The sequence below is a fragment of the Apteryx rowi genome, unplaced genomic scaffold, assembly GCF_003343035.1.
Source record: "Apteryx rowi isolate R43461 unplaced genomic scaffold, aptRow1 scaffold_58, whole genome shotgun sequence".
NCBI lineage: Eukaryota > Metazoa > Chordata > Aves > Apterygiformes > Apterygidae > Apteryx > Apteryx rowi.
Window position 1 is genome coordinate 1,875,680 of NW_020450849.1, and position 16,799 is coordinate 1,892,478.

General features: G+C 39.6%; 1 protein-coding gene across 1 annotated transcript in view; it reads right to left on the reverse strand.

Moving 5' to 3' along the window:
* Positions 1–16,622, reverse strand: part of PKIA (cAMP-dependent protein kinase inhibitor alpha) — a 42,784-nt gene extending 26,162 nt beyond the window's left edge. Inside the window, exon 1 of the mRNA XM_026082513.1 lies at positions 16,613–16,622. The gene's annotated coding sequence lies outside the window, so the exon portion shown is untranslated. The remainder of the gene's footprint in view (positions 1–16,612) is intronic.
* Between the last annotated feature and the right edge of the window lie 177 nt (positions 16,623–16,799).

Genomic DNA, 16,799 nt, shown 5'->3' on the forward strand with positions numbered 1-16,799 from the left:
ACAGCACTGCAGATGTGAAGCAGAAGGAAATAACCACTTGTGCTGACCTGCTGGCTTTACACTTTTTGCTAATGCAGCCCAGCTTTCAATTAGCCTTTATAACTGCAAGGGGATACTGCTACCTCATATTCTTTAGCGAGTTTAGGCTCACAGATTCCTAGTTGCTGGATCATAAACAGTCTTAGGTGGGAGACACATGATACACATGGATACGCACAGTCTAGCCAGCAGTCTTAAGTGAAATAGGCAAGATGGTGGTCTTGAATTCAGTCTCCTAAAAGGTGTATCTAGTTCCCAAATGTTTTCTTGGATCAAGAGCCTAGTCTCATGAAAGATGCAAAGGGTACTGGTTGATTAACTGAGTCTTGGCAGCATGTTTTCCTGACATTAGCTTGGCCTGCTCTAGACATGTTTGCTCCCAATACATACGCTAAATAACCAGGTACATTCCTTTTAACCACATCTGCACAGTGCTTATAAAATCAGATTTTAGCTCTCTATTTGCTGGAGGATCGCAGCCCAGATTTRGACTGAAATTGATACACCTTTACATCACTTTTTATAACTTTTTTTAAATCACCTTTATATCAATATTATGCACTTTGTATTGTGCAATTCAAAATGTTAACATGAGAGTGCAAAGCCACTACTCTACAAAGGAGCAATCTACAACACTCATCTACAAAGGATGAGAGTTCCAGCTATCCACAAGGCAATCTGCCCTCTCAGCTTGTGATCTCAGGCAGAGACTACCTAGATATCTTTTCAGTCCTAAAACTTAAGTATTCAGACTGCCTGCATGAACCAGGCACTGAAATATCCAACTGTGAGATCAAGACAGCGTGTTTTAAATTAGGGTTTGTCTTTGTAATTAGGCACTGTAAAGGCTACCTCCTCTTCTGGAGGAATACTTGTTAATTATTTTGCTGCCTGCCTTCTGCTGCCATTTCTTGTCCTGAAGGACAAATTGTCCTTTACCTCTTTCTCCTACTGCTGCTCAGAATTCAGAGTCTACTGACTCCTCCTCCTTTGGAAAAGAGGACCAGTGCCTAGTGCTCCTCTCCCCGGATCCCAACATTCAGTTAGAAACATGCCCCTTGATATTTTTAAGCCCAAAACAGTGCTACAGATTGAGTAACCACTAACATTTGATTAATTAAGGTTGCAAAAAGTAGAAGTATATTCTGAAACAAAATTAATGGAAAGCTTTCTACATTTTCTCAGGACACCAGCTTTAATTAATTTTACTGGAGAAGATTCTCATTAGATTCTACCCATAGAGTCAAAAACTAATTTCTCAAGAGAAGATGAGGGTTTGCATATTTAACTCCTGAATTTGCAGTAACACACACACTTGACCTTGAGCTTGATGATAAATGAAAGAGAAGCACTGCTATGCATTTTGCTACTAACACATACATATATTCTCTCTAAGAAAGTCTTATACATCTTATCTGCAAGCTGGGTAGTGTACTACAAGAGACAGAATGATGATCTCCATTGAACTGGCCAACCTTAGAAATACACAAGGCAAACAGGCATTGAACTAAGATACTGTTTTAAGTAGTGTCAAATATTGTTTATGATGATTTGAGTAGTGAGGAAAAAAAAATTCCATCTGTTAGCAGCATCCAGAAAAAGCTACATAAGAGGCATTTCTGCAGTGAGGATTCCTCATTTGTACACTGCAGTTTTGAAGTTTTAAAGCGCATGCGCACACGCGTGTGTGTGTGCATGCATGTATATATGCATAGATGTAAAAATAAATTTGTTTAAAAAGCTAGAAAATAGGCAATAGGTGGATAATATGAAGCAGTCATTCAGACCTACAGTCCAGGGCATGGAGCTGACTTTCATCTCAGTTCTTTGAGAGAAAAAAAAGAGCAAGGAGAGGGGTAAAAAAGGAGAAGAATAAGGTGGGACAGCTAAAGGCTGAAAACAAAGGATCCTACAAAGGTGCTTCTCATAAAGAGTTCTGGTCACAGCTCTAAAAAACAAACAACAACAAAACAAAACAACACACATCTCAATTTTTGAGKTTTTTTTTTTTTAAGCTGCTTCTGAGAGACTCTTTGAAAGATCTTACTCATCATAATTGCTGGTGCTTGTCTCTTTTCATCTTGTCTCTCATGGCATTTTCAATAATTAATTTCAAACAGCCAGTCAGGATCCTCTACCTGCAACTTATACAAGAGGTTGCTCTCTTCATGCTACTAGACACCATGCATACAGCACAGCTGGCAGTCTTCTGGTTTCACAGCAGTTAAGTCCTTATTTTATTTATCACAAGAGAAGCAGGGAAGATGGCGTGACATTAAGCCCCCCCTCTTGAGCTTTAAGCAACATGCTGATGTCTGAAAGGATCTTACCCTATTGTAGATGGAATAAGGAGCTGCAGTGGAGAACAGCCTGTACCAAAGTTCAAAATGCAAACAGAGAAATGAAACAAAAGTTCATATTGTCTAATATAGACAGAATAGAAAGAACCAAGACACACAACGTAATCACAAGGGATTCATGAGGTGTAAAACATTTAGATGAGGCAAGGAAAGTGATGAGTCATACAGGAAAAAAAAAGTGCAGCTTCAATGTTTCAACAGTTTCATAGTTTTCTGACCAAGAAAGTCATATTTTTGATGTATTTAATACGTGAGTTTACAATGAATATGAAGACAAATAGGTTCACGAAGGCCAAATTTCAACAACATTTCTACAAGGAACCAAAGAAGTTTGCTTATTCTATTGCCTAAGTACCCTTTAACTAGAAAGAAGTCTTGAACATCACAGGAAAAACAGAAAAAAGTGGTTTCAAAATGGATTTTCAGAAGCTTTGTCAGGACCCCAATAACCTACAGTCCTTCTCCCTAGCTTTTTTAAAAGCTTAATGCCTCTGTGAAATTACTGACAGAAGGCTGCAAAGACTTTTCACTGCCTTTGCAAGGTAGCAGCCAAACACACTTGGAAAAATGTTGTCTGCATTACATATGAACAGACAAAGCAGCAATGATCACAGAGGCCTTTAAGATGGCCTGAGAGGTCTCTTAATCCTCTCTTTGGACTGTCTTTGAAACCATCTAACAATCAAATGCACTTTGTGAGCCTTAGGAAGAGGTATTTTAAGGCACTGTTGATATATTTGCTATACTTCAACAAAATCCTGAATACCAACACTTGTGAACAAGTAGACTTCACTTCGAAATCAAAGAAAAGCAAATTTTATTTTGAGAAAAATTGAATGGTTGCGTGTCAAGATAAATTATCACTAGGAAAACAAGTTTTTCCATCAGTAGAATAAATATGGAAAGCATACAAAATTTTGTAGCTCTCCAGCTATTCACAGCTCTTTAGAGTGCTAGCAAATTCTGTTTCTGCTGTAGAAACAGCTTTTCCCCGGGGGAGGGCAGGGAGGGGAGAGGAGGGTAAGGGTACACCCACCAGAATTGCAGAGCATTGCAGGGATTGAGCGAGAAGGGGAAAACAACCCATTAGTCAGTAGACATGTTTCGGTATTTTCAGAGCTGATACAGAGTCTTGCAACTACTCCATCTTTCAGAAATCTTTTCATAGTGGTCCCAGAAGCAGCTACTTAAATCCTGGGTCAGAACTGACCTAAACACTACAATGGACTTGTTGGGGAAGACATTCATCTCACATATATGACAGCTACAAAAGAGTTCCACTGAGTATGGCATAAGTGTGAACTCAACACGTCATACATTCTGCTGTAACCATCCACCACCGTGTTGCCCGGGATCTGGGACTAACATGCAAACCTGGCACACTATGTACAAGAGGTGTTGGAGCTGGCAGGTATGATAAGGTATTGTTTTAGTTTTTCCACTTTGTGAAGCGTAATATCAAGTTTTTTACCTTTATTCAAATGAGCAATCTCCTAAATATATAAAGCTAGCATGTCAGGCTCTCTGACAAGGTATCTTTTTTGTTAACCACCAATGATTGGCATTAACTATAGTACTGTCCTTTAATACTTCAACTGATAGCAATATTGCTCTTCCTACTATTTTACCTGGGATTAATATCAAATTGACACACCTTGGTGATTTGAAGTCATTCTATTTATCCTCTTGGAATAAAGGCATTACATTAGCTTTCTCCTGACTCTGAAATTTCTTCAGTATTTCAAGATAATTGTGACTGAAGAGGACAGAAGAATGGAAGAAGGAATGGTGGACCGTTTCATTTAAATTTGAGTGGCATGGCTGTGTTTTTGAGCAAGTTGTACCCAATGACATGGGACAAACAAATCCCATTCTTTTTGGTAGCTTGTCTATACAGACTTATAGAAAAAGACTAGCAAATTCACCACAGATGTCCCTCCCATTAGAAGAGCGGGAAAATGCCATAGAAGTTCCATAGAAATAAATGGACTTTCTCAAAGGCTTGTGGAAAAGAAGTCTCTTCTAGAGATAAAAATTCTCCTTCCTCACCTAATTTTTTTCCTGAGAAGCTTGGAGATAAAATTATTTCAGTTGATGAGATGAAGTATCTCATCAGAAAGGCACTTCAAATAGTTAAGATTATGAATGACAAGTTGGTAAACTACTTTTTTTTTTTTCTGAAATGGGTTACTCACAGCAAAGCCATTTTAGCTTCTTCAAAGCACCTGGCAGAACACTTCCATGTTGAGCCAAGCCTCACTTGTATAAGTATATATTTTTCCTTCAGCTCAGAGTAGATGAGCAAGCACCAAGCACATCCTCTTCCAAGCAGCAGCAGAAATGGAAATTAGTACCCAAAATGTATTTTCATCACAAGGCTAAGGCTAAGCCATACTGTCTGATAGATCCTGCTGCAGCTGCTACAGCAAAGAAAGAAGTGGGAAAATTGCTCATTGCAGGTGGTATAGTAGCTTCTGTCATTTTGAGACGAGGATGAGAAATGCCAACAACAGCCTGGGCAGGGGAGGAAAAAGAAAAAGTCCTCCCTGTCCCCCCCCCAAAACAAACCAACCAAACAAAAAAACTAGCAAAACACACCAATCAGTGAGACCAAAAAGAGATCCTGGTAATATTAAAAGTTGCATGCTCCATGACTACTTTGCAGATTTGTCCTGTTTACATGTCAGGATGAGACCTAGGCATGCCAAGTCCACCATCCTGTTTTCCATAGAAAGGACATCTAAATTCATAAGGTTGAAAGGTTCTGTGCACAGTCCAGGTAGATGTGTTACAGATAATCTAAGGGCACATGGTGAGGCACTCAGCTGTGCAGTTTAGAGCTTATTGCAGTCTTGTCTTATTCCCGGTGTTCAAAAACAACAGGATTTTCACCGGATGACACAAGGTCCTTTTAAGAGTAGCTGGTTATTGTCAGCTATAGTAGTGTGCAGCTTTTTGCAGATGAAATCAAGCAAATGATTATAAAAATTAGAATGTGTTTTCATTAAGATCTGTGAGAAGCTCTTGAAGCAGTCAGTGAATAGGGAAGGAGAGACACACAGAGAAAATGACCCATGTTCTGCCTTGGTTAGGTTCTGAACAATAAGCAGTGCTTGGAGAAGAAGGCCTGAACTAAACTTGTGAACAGTCAGTCCTTTCAGGTACGAACAAGCCAGCATTCAGAAAAGCCTTCCATGCAATCTATTTATAGAAGCACATCGAGACTGACTTCATCTATGTCTCATTCTCAGATGTCATCCATATCCCCTTAAATGGTCAACAATTCTGATTAAATATGTCTAAAACCACCTGGGGTGGGGGGAAGAAGGAAAGAGACCCTTTTCCATAGGCAGCTGACTATGGGGAAGTGCATAACAGCCATTTCATTCAGTGATCTCTCTTTACTCTATCCTTAACAGGCTTCTTTTCTATCTCTGTTTATATGTATCACTTGTAAACTAAAGACCTCTAATTAATGCTTTCAATAGCTGAGAGAATTTGAAGAATCTTCTCTTCTGATTTCCATTTTGCATTTTAACTTCCACAATTAGTGCCTCTTTCTTTAGCTTGCTTTTAGCTTTCAAAGGCTGCTCCTGCATGGAATAAACCCTTATACTTTGCCATTTAGCCCTACTGGATCCTTTCATGGCTCCCTGAATACTTTTTCATTTAGTAATACATCAACAGGATTCAATATAAATAGCCTCCACGTCAACTGTAAGATTTTAAATGTAAATGAGTAAGCTAGATGGAAAGCAAAGTACAAACCTGAAGGAAAAATACAAGCCTTTGTTCCTCAATCTGAAAAAACTGTTTATGCCAAAACTAAGATAGAAGCACCTGACAGCCATCCAAATACACACAAATGTTGAAAAGAAGGAAGAGGAAAGGAAAGAGTTTCAGAGTAGAGATCACAGCTACCTTTACTTTTGGTTACTCAAAATTTGCTATTACTGACTTTTTTAAAAGAACCCAGAAACACCTCTCCTCTCACACTGATCTCATGTTCATCAGTGCTGCTGAGAAGCAGTTGTTTGTGGAGGAGGAGGAAAAAAAACAAAAACAAAAAGCAAACAACGCTGGACAAACAACTGACACACCAATAATCAATAAGCGTGTACAAATAAAACTAGACCTGCTCTCCCATTCTTCTGGTGACAGTTGATCTAGACACCTCTATTTATCCTATCCTTTCCAGCCTGTCTCCGTCTATGTCCTTACTTAGGCAAGAATCTCTTTAGAAGAGGGACAACCACTCAGTGAAAATAGGATAGAAGCCTAATATATTTTGGACACTCTTACAGAAATGTTAATTACTTTATAAAAAGTACTGCTGCATAGGTCAGGAATAAAYAACAGTTCCTAGCTTTTCTACCACCAACAAAACTGAGGCAGTAAAAATGACTTCTTTCCTCTTCACATCACACCTGAACACAAAATAAACACATGTAGAGAGTAGAACAATTGAAAAGCCTTGCAACTGTTAATTATGAAGGCCACGTGAATTATTTCAGTACATCAACCTTTCTTGAGAAAGCCTTCAGATGTGCCCAGAGACGAAGAGATGATTTAGAACACTTTGTTGTAATTACTGTTCTTTGAACAGAGCAGGAATACTTTAGAAAGGCGGTTAGGAATTTGCAATTTCTTCAACAGGGCAAAGGGCAGATATGATTAACTAAGTGTTTAAGAAAAATGTCACAGAAGGAATGGCAGTTGAAGGAGAAATCTCACAGGATGTACAGAAACCTTTCACTATTTTCATCAATTTGAACAGAGAAGAACCTGACAAATTAGATGAAAATCTGCCATGACTCAACAGCAACCATATGAAGTCAGGTAAACTGAAAGCCTTCTAGTAGGAGAGATTATTTTCTAAACAATATCCAAAATGCCTACTGAAAAATGGTCCCTAGCCCACACAAATTCCCAAATCATATTCTGGACTCATTTGGGAGAATATTAGTTGACACAAGCCAAAAATGTACCAAAATGCTTGGTAACAAGTTAAGAGTATATATGAAAGTGTTCTAGTGCCCAGCAACATTCACTGACACTGTTTAATTTAAAGCATAGATTGCAACTGTCACCCTGCTGACACCCATTTCTCCAGGGGGGACCAAAACCTGCTCCAAAACACCAAAAAACCCTGTCACTAAACTTCATACAGGGATAGAATTATGAAAGAAGACGCTGAAGAGAAGCCCTAAGAGGAGAGCATAACGAATCACTATTAAGCCCAGAGACACAGGCAATTGCAAGTTTCTGATCTCAGGAGGAGCTAAACAGAAGAGCCCACTTGACAAAAGCATGTCTAGAGACCACAACAAAGTGGTCAGATGCTACTCATGGCACAAAGACACAAAGAGCTCAGTAATAAGCTCAAATCACACAGAAACTTGGACACATTGGTGACACTTTCTTTTTTCCTCCCACTCCAGTGGGAAATTAATGCAACTTACCACCACAAGAAGATACGCAGTCATTTGAATGCTGTCTCCAGAGCAGTGCTAAAAATAGTTTTCTTCTTTCTAGAATTCTGTCTTATAGTTCACTTAAGAAGTCATATACATTTGTTTAAAGTATGCAGTCCATTAATCTCTAAATAGATGTATAAGAGAGAGTAGTTAAAACATTTATAAAATACTGTGCGACCAAGACAGTCTCAACTGTAAACTCAAAAAACTCATTTCTTGCCAAAACCTAGTAAAAATACATATTTATTTATTTATTTTAGGACTTGCAAGAGGAGTACCAGTGCTTGRCTCAGCTGGACCAAGAAGGTTAGAGGAGGAGGGCAGAAGAGAGGAAATGGTAATGAAGACTGGGCTTGGAGGATCTACTAAACTTACACAAAATGCATTCGCATAGGGTGTTTCCCCTCTAGAAATTCTGATTAAGAAGCAGAGAGCTACAGCCTGTAATGGATCAATGGCCTTCAAAAATTGCTTCTACAAGGCACGAAAGTGACAGAAAAGAGAATTTTCTGCTTGGATGGAAATAGCATGGTTCAGTGTGCTGCAGCAGTCTTTAGAAATCAGTATTTTTTCCTGGAGATTAGCATAAACTCCCTGATCTGCAGACCTATGGGCTATACAGCTGTGGAAAGACAATGTTTAAATAACACCTTTCATTCCCTACTTGAAAATATTGTCAAAGAAAATGGAAGTGCTGTAAAGTGTTTTGAGATCTTCCAATATGAAAGGTGAAATAATATGAAATAATACATTTTCCCAGTATCTGAGAAAAGGAAGATATCAGAAATGCTTCATCCCGATCTTTGGCCTCTACGGTAACTGTGTAAATGTGCAAAAGAGCATACAATTGAAAAGTATCCACCTCTGGAGTGACAATTGACCATTGCATCACACCATGCAAAGAATCTTCATGAAACTCCTTTCTTATGTACTAAAGAAATCATATTCCTCATTATTAGCTTTCTATATATTAGAAGCCTTTGTCTGTTTAGTGTCTTTTGCTACATCATTATGCAATGAATACTAAAGTTTAATGAGGAAATGATGCTGCATGCCTATAATTTCTTATATGATGTCTGTGTTGCTCTGGGTGCAGGGATATCATGTTCATTTTCTGTAAATACCCATTCAGACATTATTTGCCCTGGAAATGCTGGGAGGGGGGAAACAGGTGTGTACAACACTCTTGGTTGAGGCTACATACCTGGTCTTCACCATTTATCAGTGTTTTTAAATTTGTAAAATTCAAGAAAATATTGGCATTGCCCAGCCAGGCCCTGGTAGCACCACACTTAATATAGCCACAAAAATCGCACTCTGAAAGGACATGGAGGTGGTAGTGTTATTTTTGCACTTTATCACTCTGAGTCAATGACACTGGCATTACACAATTCTTTACTACCTGATATTATAGCTGCCATTCAGCAGATCAACACCTGAACTCCTCGCAGACTGCTGTACACATCAAAGAAGGATCTCAAGGCCTTTAGCTATTCAGGATAATCTAGGGCATCTCCCAATTCAGGATAAATATTCTGTTTGGAAAAGCTTTTGGTGCCTGTTTTTAAAAGAACTAAATGTAAATATTAGCACTCTGTATATAAACAAATATATGATAAAGTTAGCTTACTTCACTGACAAATAGTAATGGTGCCCTTAGGCTTTTAAGGCATGTTGTAATCAATTTTGATAAGCCATGTCTCTTTCTCAAGTCATACAGTTTCTATATTCATGCATACTCCATTCACATCTCTTATGCTTTGATTCCACGAGAGCTTACAAATAACAGTTACTTAAAATGCAGCAGTCTATTTTTAGGCTTGATGCTATTTTCCTTTTTTTTTTTCCTCTCCCCTTTGTTTTTGTTATGAAGTATTTCACATTACGCCTGCCTTTTAAATTCTGGTATTTTTCTCATGCTCCAATTCTTCTATGCATTAACAAATCCTATTTTCTCTCATTTTCTGCTTGCCATGTCTGAGCTCACAAACATTAGCCCAACTCAATAAGGCTGCCATCATCCCACTGTTTTAAAACACATGAGACAAAGGAAGGCTTTATGACTGAATCTCTCTTGCTCTATAAGGCTCCATGCTGCATTTTGTTCTGTCTTACATTTGTAAGATGCATGTTTTTGATACCATGCTATCAACTTTAATGCCTGCTAAGGCACCTGCTCCTTCCAGTCTCACTGCAGACATATTACTGTACTGATCTTACAATGAGCTTATTGCAGATGCAAGATGTCAGCCCAGTTGAAATATGCAATTGACAACTGAGAAGAATTTGCACAGTAAGAGATTATTAGGAAAGGAACTGAGTAGAAATAGAAATTATCATGCCACTAAGCAGAGTTCCTAAATTCTGACTGCTACACATCAAAAATAAATTAGTAGGAAAAAAGGTACGTAAAAAAAGCGTCAAAGACTCAGAGTTATGGAATAGAGCCTATATGATGAAAGAGTAAATTGACCAAGGAAGACTGTTCTTGAAGAAAAAAAGAATGTGATAAATCTATGAAATCATGACTAGTGAGAAGCTGAAAAGGAAATGATCATTCCAACCTTTCTCACAACAAGACGATCAAAAGGGTCCCCAATGAAATCATTAGACACAGATTTAAAGCAAAATTAAGAGACTTACTTTCTTACACTCCATATACACTGAATCATGTAACTGCCAAAGGCCACTGTGAAGGCTGAGAAAGTAGATAMGTGCAAAGAACAACTGAACACATTCAGCAAGGACATCTTGCCCATTGCTATAACATATAATGGTGCAAATGTCATATTAAGCTCTGGAAATTCCTAAATAATACTGAGCTCCAGAAGCTGGGAGACAGTATCAAAAGAAAGATTATTTTGTATCCAATTTTGGTGTCACTTCTCTAAGCATCCTCTATGGGAATTTTTGCCAGTGTTCTTACTCCTATAGCAGATTTCTATTCTTACAGGCTAGGTCTAAACTGATATGCCACATAGCTTTTCCAAATGGGAAGAGATTTATGTCCATCCCATACAGTATGAGCTGACATCCAGCTGTCAGTGTTCTACTGTTAACAACTGCTTTTTATTTACCTGCTACACTAAGCCCAACCAGTCTGTGCCATCTGCCAAGCATCACAGGGAAAAAAGAAAAGGTCTCCATATCTGCTGTATTCCATTAGCTTTCCAAAAAATGAAACTCACACTAATAGTTCCTAAGAGTTTTTGCTAAACTTAAAATAAGCTGTATCCTTTGTTCCTATTTTGTCATATATTTTCAGTGCATAACAATGTTTCCTTGGGATTCACTAGCAACATACTAATACCAAGGATGTAGTGTGCCTTCAGCAAGCACCCTGGGAATTTTGAGAGCGGCAGTGTGTTTTCCCTGATCACCCTCCTAAATTTATATCTCAGTAAAGTGAAGGTGGATAGGAACTGTCATGAATATCATGAGCTTTATTTGGTCCATCCGTGGGTAGATGATTTTAAAGCAGAAATGCATTTTTAATTTCTGCTTTGACCAGGTTAGACAAAAAAAATGGCATTCAAAAGAATTCGAGACATTTACAGACAGAAGTAATAGGCAAAACTCTGGAAATCCTTTGAAAGCAAACCTGCGAACCTGTCACTCATTAGATTGGACAAATAAAACATGGAATTGATGGAACACTTGTTTACATAAGTTTAGTTTAGTCAGTTTAGAACTGACTTTTCCATGGGGGTGGGGGGGAATGGAGACACTGCTGCTCAAAGCTCAAGTTCTGTGGCTATTCATTTCCCCTTGCTTTGAAGTGAGAAAATTCTCCTCTTGAGCCTTGGCCCAAAGGAGTTTGCATCACCGGAGATGAAGACTTATTAATGCAGAGAAGGGGTGTACTTATACTTTTTGCAGTCCTTTGGTTTGGTCAGCTATTGCAGACCCTCGTACAGGACTCACTGAAGGGTGTCTCGCTGAGGATCACAGCTTTGATTCTCCTATGAAGTTTGCCTCCCTCCTACCTATGAATGATCAACAGCTAGGTAGAGATGCTGAACAGAAACCATTTTTAAAGCTACTGCTGAAGTAATAATATCCTTTACCAATATGATCCACAGCATTTTAAGGGAGGTTTAACATGTACTATAAACAGCATCAAGGAAGGACCATTAATAAGCATCTGTGCTATTTTAAAACAACAGGTGGTGGGATCGTTTCACCAGTTATGTGCTTGCCATATGTTTAAATGGAAATTCTGTAGGAGGTACACAGGCAAATGATTGAATATTTAGAAAGTTATATTTATAGATATATATATTTATGTATATATATATAKAKAKAGAGAGAGAGAGAGAGAGAGAAAATAAAATGTATCTTGTGTAGCACATTTTATAGGCTAACTAACAGTTGCCAAAGTAACTTTGATATGGTTTTTAATCTTTTGGAATAACTGCTAGAACAAAGAGGTGGCACAAAAAAGCAGTCAAAATAAGAGAAATGAAGATCATATGTTAGAAYTGGACCTATTTGCCTATTGCTGCTGATGAACCACTGGGGCATTAGTGCAGAAATGGATGCACGACTGTGCAAAGACCAGCGCAACTGTGAAGTGGTCCTGAAAAAGGGCAGGTTATATTATCCATGAACGCTGTAAAGCCAAAGAAAAGTAACATAGTCAAATTTTAAAATCATTTTAATAAAAGTAAGAAAAATAAATTCTGGTATAGGGACATACACCCTGGGTGACATAAAACTTCTTCCTCTGCAGTTATTCCAAGCAGTTTGGATAAAACAAGGTTTATATTTGGTTTACCCAGTGAAGTGGGACAGGGATGCCCTGGAATCATTTTACCACCATAAAAATGCAGTCACCTCAGAAGAGCAGTGTATTTTCAGTATGTCACAGAGAAAAAAAAAACCACTATCATATTTTATTGATTCTACTGTAAGAACTAAGGGATGAAAAATGAAATTATTTGATCTGGCATTTGGTTGGAACATTTGTACTCATTCTCCTATCTGAGATTCCACTTTGTCTTACCTTTCCCAATACATTAATACAAAGACAGGGATATATATTGAAGCATACAGTTCTTATACAAAAAGATCTCTCTTTTATTATGTCATTTTGTAAGAGTATACAACAGGGAGACTTTCCCAAAACTAGTGTCTCGTTGCATCATAAAATTAATAAAATTAAGCTGATCGCTGCTTACTCTAAGAATGAAATATGTTGCTGTCATATACAGTCCTCTACAAGGGAAAGGCTTAAATCAACTTGCTTTTGCAAGGAACATACATGAAGACTGTATTAATTTCCTCATACTTCAGATATTAGATTCAGGCCCTCAGTATCCAAGTTGTGAAGTGTTGACTTATTTGACCAGGTCTATACGCAAAGACATTTAATGCCTGTCTTGTTCCCACCACTGATGTATTATCAATGGATAAAAGTCCTCCTCTTAGTTCTGCTCTCTTAGTTAATAATAGTTACCTTTGTAGTTGACTGACCACTCCCATTAAGATCTTCTATTGAAAATAATTAAAGATTCCAACAGGAAATGCACTCACACAGCAGGAGATGAAATTTAAGTTGATATGTGGCATTTAATTCTCAGATGAAAGTCTAGTCTCTCTTGTCTAGAAATATGAGCTCCTGCTTTCCAAAGGCATACCCTTTAATACATGTTTCTTCTGTGAAGAAAAGATGGTTCCACTCATGTTAAAATACTCCTGACTGTTTGCACATGCTAAAGTACATAGTCCTAAATCTACTGTATACATCCAGATACACTTTTTTTAATTCCTGACCACTCACACCTAGCTCAGGACTTTTTTTATATCCTAAACTCTCAGAGGAATTCATAATCTGGGGAAAACAATCCAGCTCAAAACCTTATAACAACATAACTGAAAAACTATATGCTCGCTCTGGAACATGGTTACTTCATGGTTACTTAGTTCAAATAGCACTTAAAGACATAAGCTTTAAACACTCTTATAGAAAAAGAGAATATATAGATAAACTGAATTGTTTCACTTCAGCYCTTGGAAAGAACCACAAGTGAAATCAAACCTCTGCAGCTTCAAGTGCAGTCAAGGTTATTGAGTTTTTTCAGTTTGGTCTCCTAAGAAAACAAGCTTTATGCAAACATGTCCATCTGTTCCCCCACTCATAAATTTGGTCAAATGAACCTGCTGTTTCAAAGGCTGACTGTGGCCCAGAAATCTCAAAGATAATTAAGCTCTTACAAATTTGCAGAACTAACCCAGATGAAGAGATCCAAAATAGCAGACCCTCTGTGGAAAAAGCAGCTAGATCTCAGCTGCTACCCAGTCTGTCTGGCATCAGCCAGCTRGTCAACTAGGCTGTTCCTCCAGTCAGCAAGGCTGTTGCCCCAGATTAACCACAACAAAGATTTTTTTTTCCTTGCTCGGCAGAGATATGGAAGTTACTGTAACAGAAAGAGAAAGAGCAGTTCTGGAAGAGAAGTTTATAAAAAGTGGATTTTTATCAGTTACACTGCTCAAAACTAAATTCAAGCTGATAATTATATATATATTTTTCTGTGGACACACATGTATGTGCACTTCTGCATTTTACATGATTATACCACCTGTATTTGAAGTACACGAAAGATACAAACAAAAGGAATTCAAGTTTTTTGGTACTAAACCAATCAGATGTACATTCACATCTGTGATAATGTATGGCTCTTGATCAGCTATTCTTTCAATCCTGCCACCACCACTGTTTAAAAAAAAAGTTAAACATTCTTTTAAAATATTATTTAGGTTTTCTAGGAAGCACAAACAGCTATATTTACTGTACTAATGTTATGTCAATGTTAATGAGTACTCATACTACTCTACATTTACAAAAATAAAATGAGAGAATATTTCATTATGCTCTCTTCAGTAAAGAAACAGATTCTAATTTACAGAATGGATGGACTAGTATGAAAAGTGTCTGAGCTCAGCTACACGKTTTTTTTCCAGCCAGGGGCAATTAGAGAAGAAAACAACAAATGACTACAACATTGCAACAACTAAGACAGCCAGCCATGCTCTTTACTAGCCCCCAAAAGGGCGAAGGAAAAAAAAACAACAACAACAACCCCCCTCCCCAAAGCCTAGCAGATATGTCACAACTCAGACTCCTAAGTGTTTTACAAGAACAAAGCAAGTGTTTGTAAAAAGAAAGATGTAGTTTTGATAGAAAGAGAGACTACTTTTTCTGGCTTGAAACGCATACTAGGACATGCCACAGAGCACTTAGAAGGGACAAACATATATGGGTTCATACTTAACTTGCTTATTCAGAAGAAAGACTCATCTGTTGAACTGACTTCTGACATTGCAATTCACCAGTCACTTTGTTTCAGCTTTGTGAAGCCTCAATGGTCTTTTATATGCATTTCTTGTTGTATCACTTACCCCCTGCTTAGCCAGCAATAGTACGGAGGCAAAGGCATGCATTTAAACATCTTCCCAGAAATAATGACAGCAGTCCAAGCAACCTCCTGTTACCTCCATAAGCACTACTTTTATCACTCTAGCATCATGGCCAGTGGTCAGTCAACCTTCAACCACTTGCAACCAAAACTAGGATCCCACAACTGTGCTAGCCACTCTCTAAAGACACAGGATAATAGGATCCACCCAAATTTGAACATCTAAGTAAATAAGACACAGAGTAAACTTTCAGCTTCTATTATTCTGCTTCCTTTCTTCATTACTAACAGATTAATACTCTATCCTTTTCTTCCCAGAGATGCTATTACTGTTCTCTCTTCCAAACCAAACTACATAAAGCAGTTAACCATTAGTACATATAGATAACACTCATTCTAATGATTGCCTGTGCATGCCAATGCTAGCCTCTTGTATTGACATGCCTCGACTGGAACATATTGCTTTTGAGCAGAACAAAGCGAGGGCGGGGGTGGTGGTGGAAGAATTAGGAATTTTTTTTCTCCCTTTGCTCGATTCTGAAAGACTACTCACATAACGGGAAGCCCGGCATATGTACCACAGACAAGGTGCCGTATCAATGGCCAAGCTGCAATGCTGCGCACACTCTTGTTTTTTTCACTTCCGAAGCCAGTACGATGGAGCAGCAACTCACTAATTCTTCCATTTAACAAATGCAGGCATTTTGATTCTGCTGCTATTCTGTGTCCCAAGCATTACCATACAAGATAGAAAGGGAAGAAGAACACAACTAGAAGCTTCCAAAGAACCAACAGACTCCATTTTGGCGTGAGGTCTGGCTCTCCAACTTCTTCGGTGCTCCCTCCAGCTTCCTCCGAAGCGGCTTCCAAACCCAGGAAGGCGGATGAGAAGGCGAGAACCTCTGACACCCGGCGCTGCTCCCCCGAAACCCTGCTGCCCGCCGATGCCTCCCCGCCACTTGGGAAGCGCACAGCAGCCGCCGGCAGGAGCGCGCCGGCGCCGGGCGCGCGCTCCGCACCTGTCGCGGCGCCCCGCGGCCCGGCCCGCGCTACGCTGCGCACCGATCCCCCCTCCGCGCCGGCGGATCCCTCCTGACAGGGGCAAAGACAGCGGCCCCGGAACCACTGCGCACCCTGCCAACAGAGCACAAAGCACAACGCAATAAAACGGTGTTTCGGAGCGGACGGGCTCCTCGCTTTTGGAGGGGAGCCGCCGCCCCCCCCCCCCCCCGAGCACAGCGCCAGCGGCGCCGCTGTCCCGGCCGCCCGCCCGCGGCGGGGTCGCTCGCCGGCCGCCCCCGCGCAGCCGCCTGCTCACCTTTCCAGCGACCGGCTCAGCACATCTTCCACCCTCCCTCCCGCAGCGGCTGCTTGTGGGGGCCCGCAGCCCTGGGCTCGGCGGGGCGGAGCGGAGCAGGACGGGGCGCCCGGCGCTGCCTGCTCGCCCCTCCCTTCCTCCCTCCTTCAGGCGGCGGCAGCTCCCGCTGTCACTTCACCCCCACATC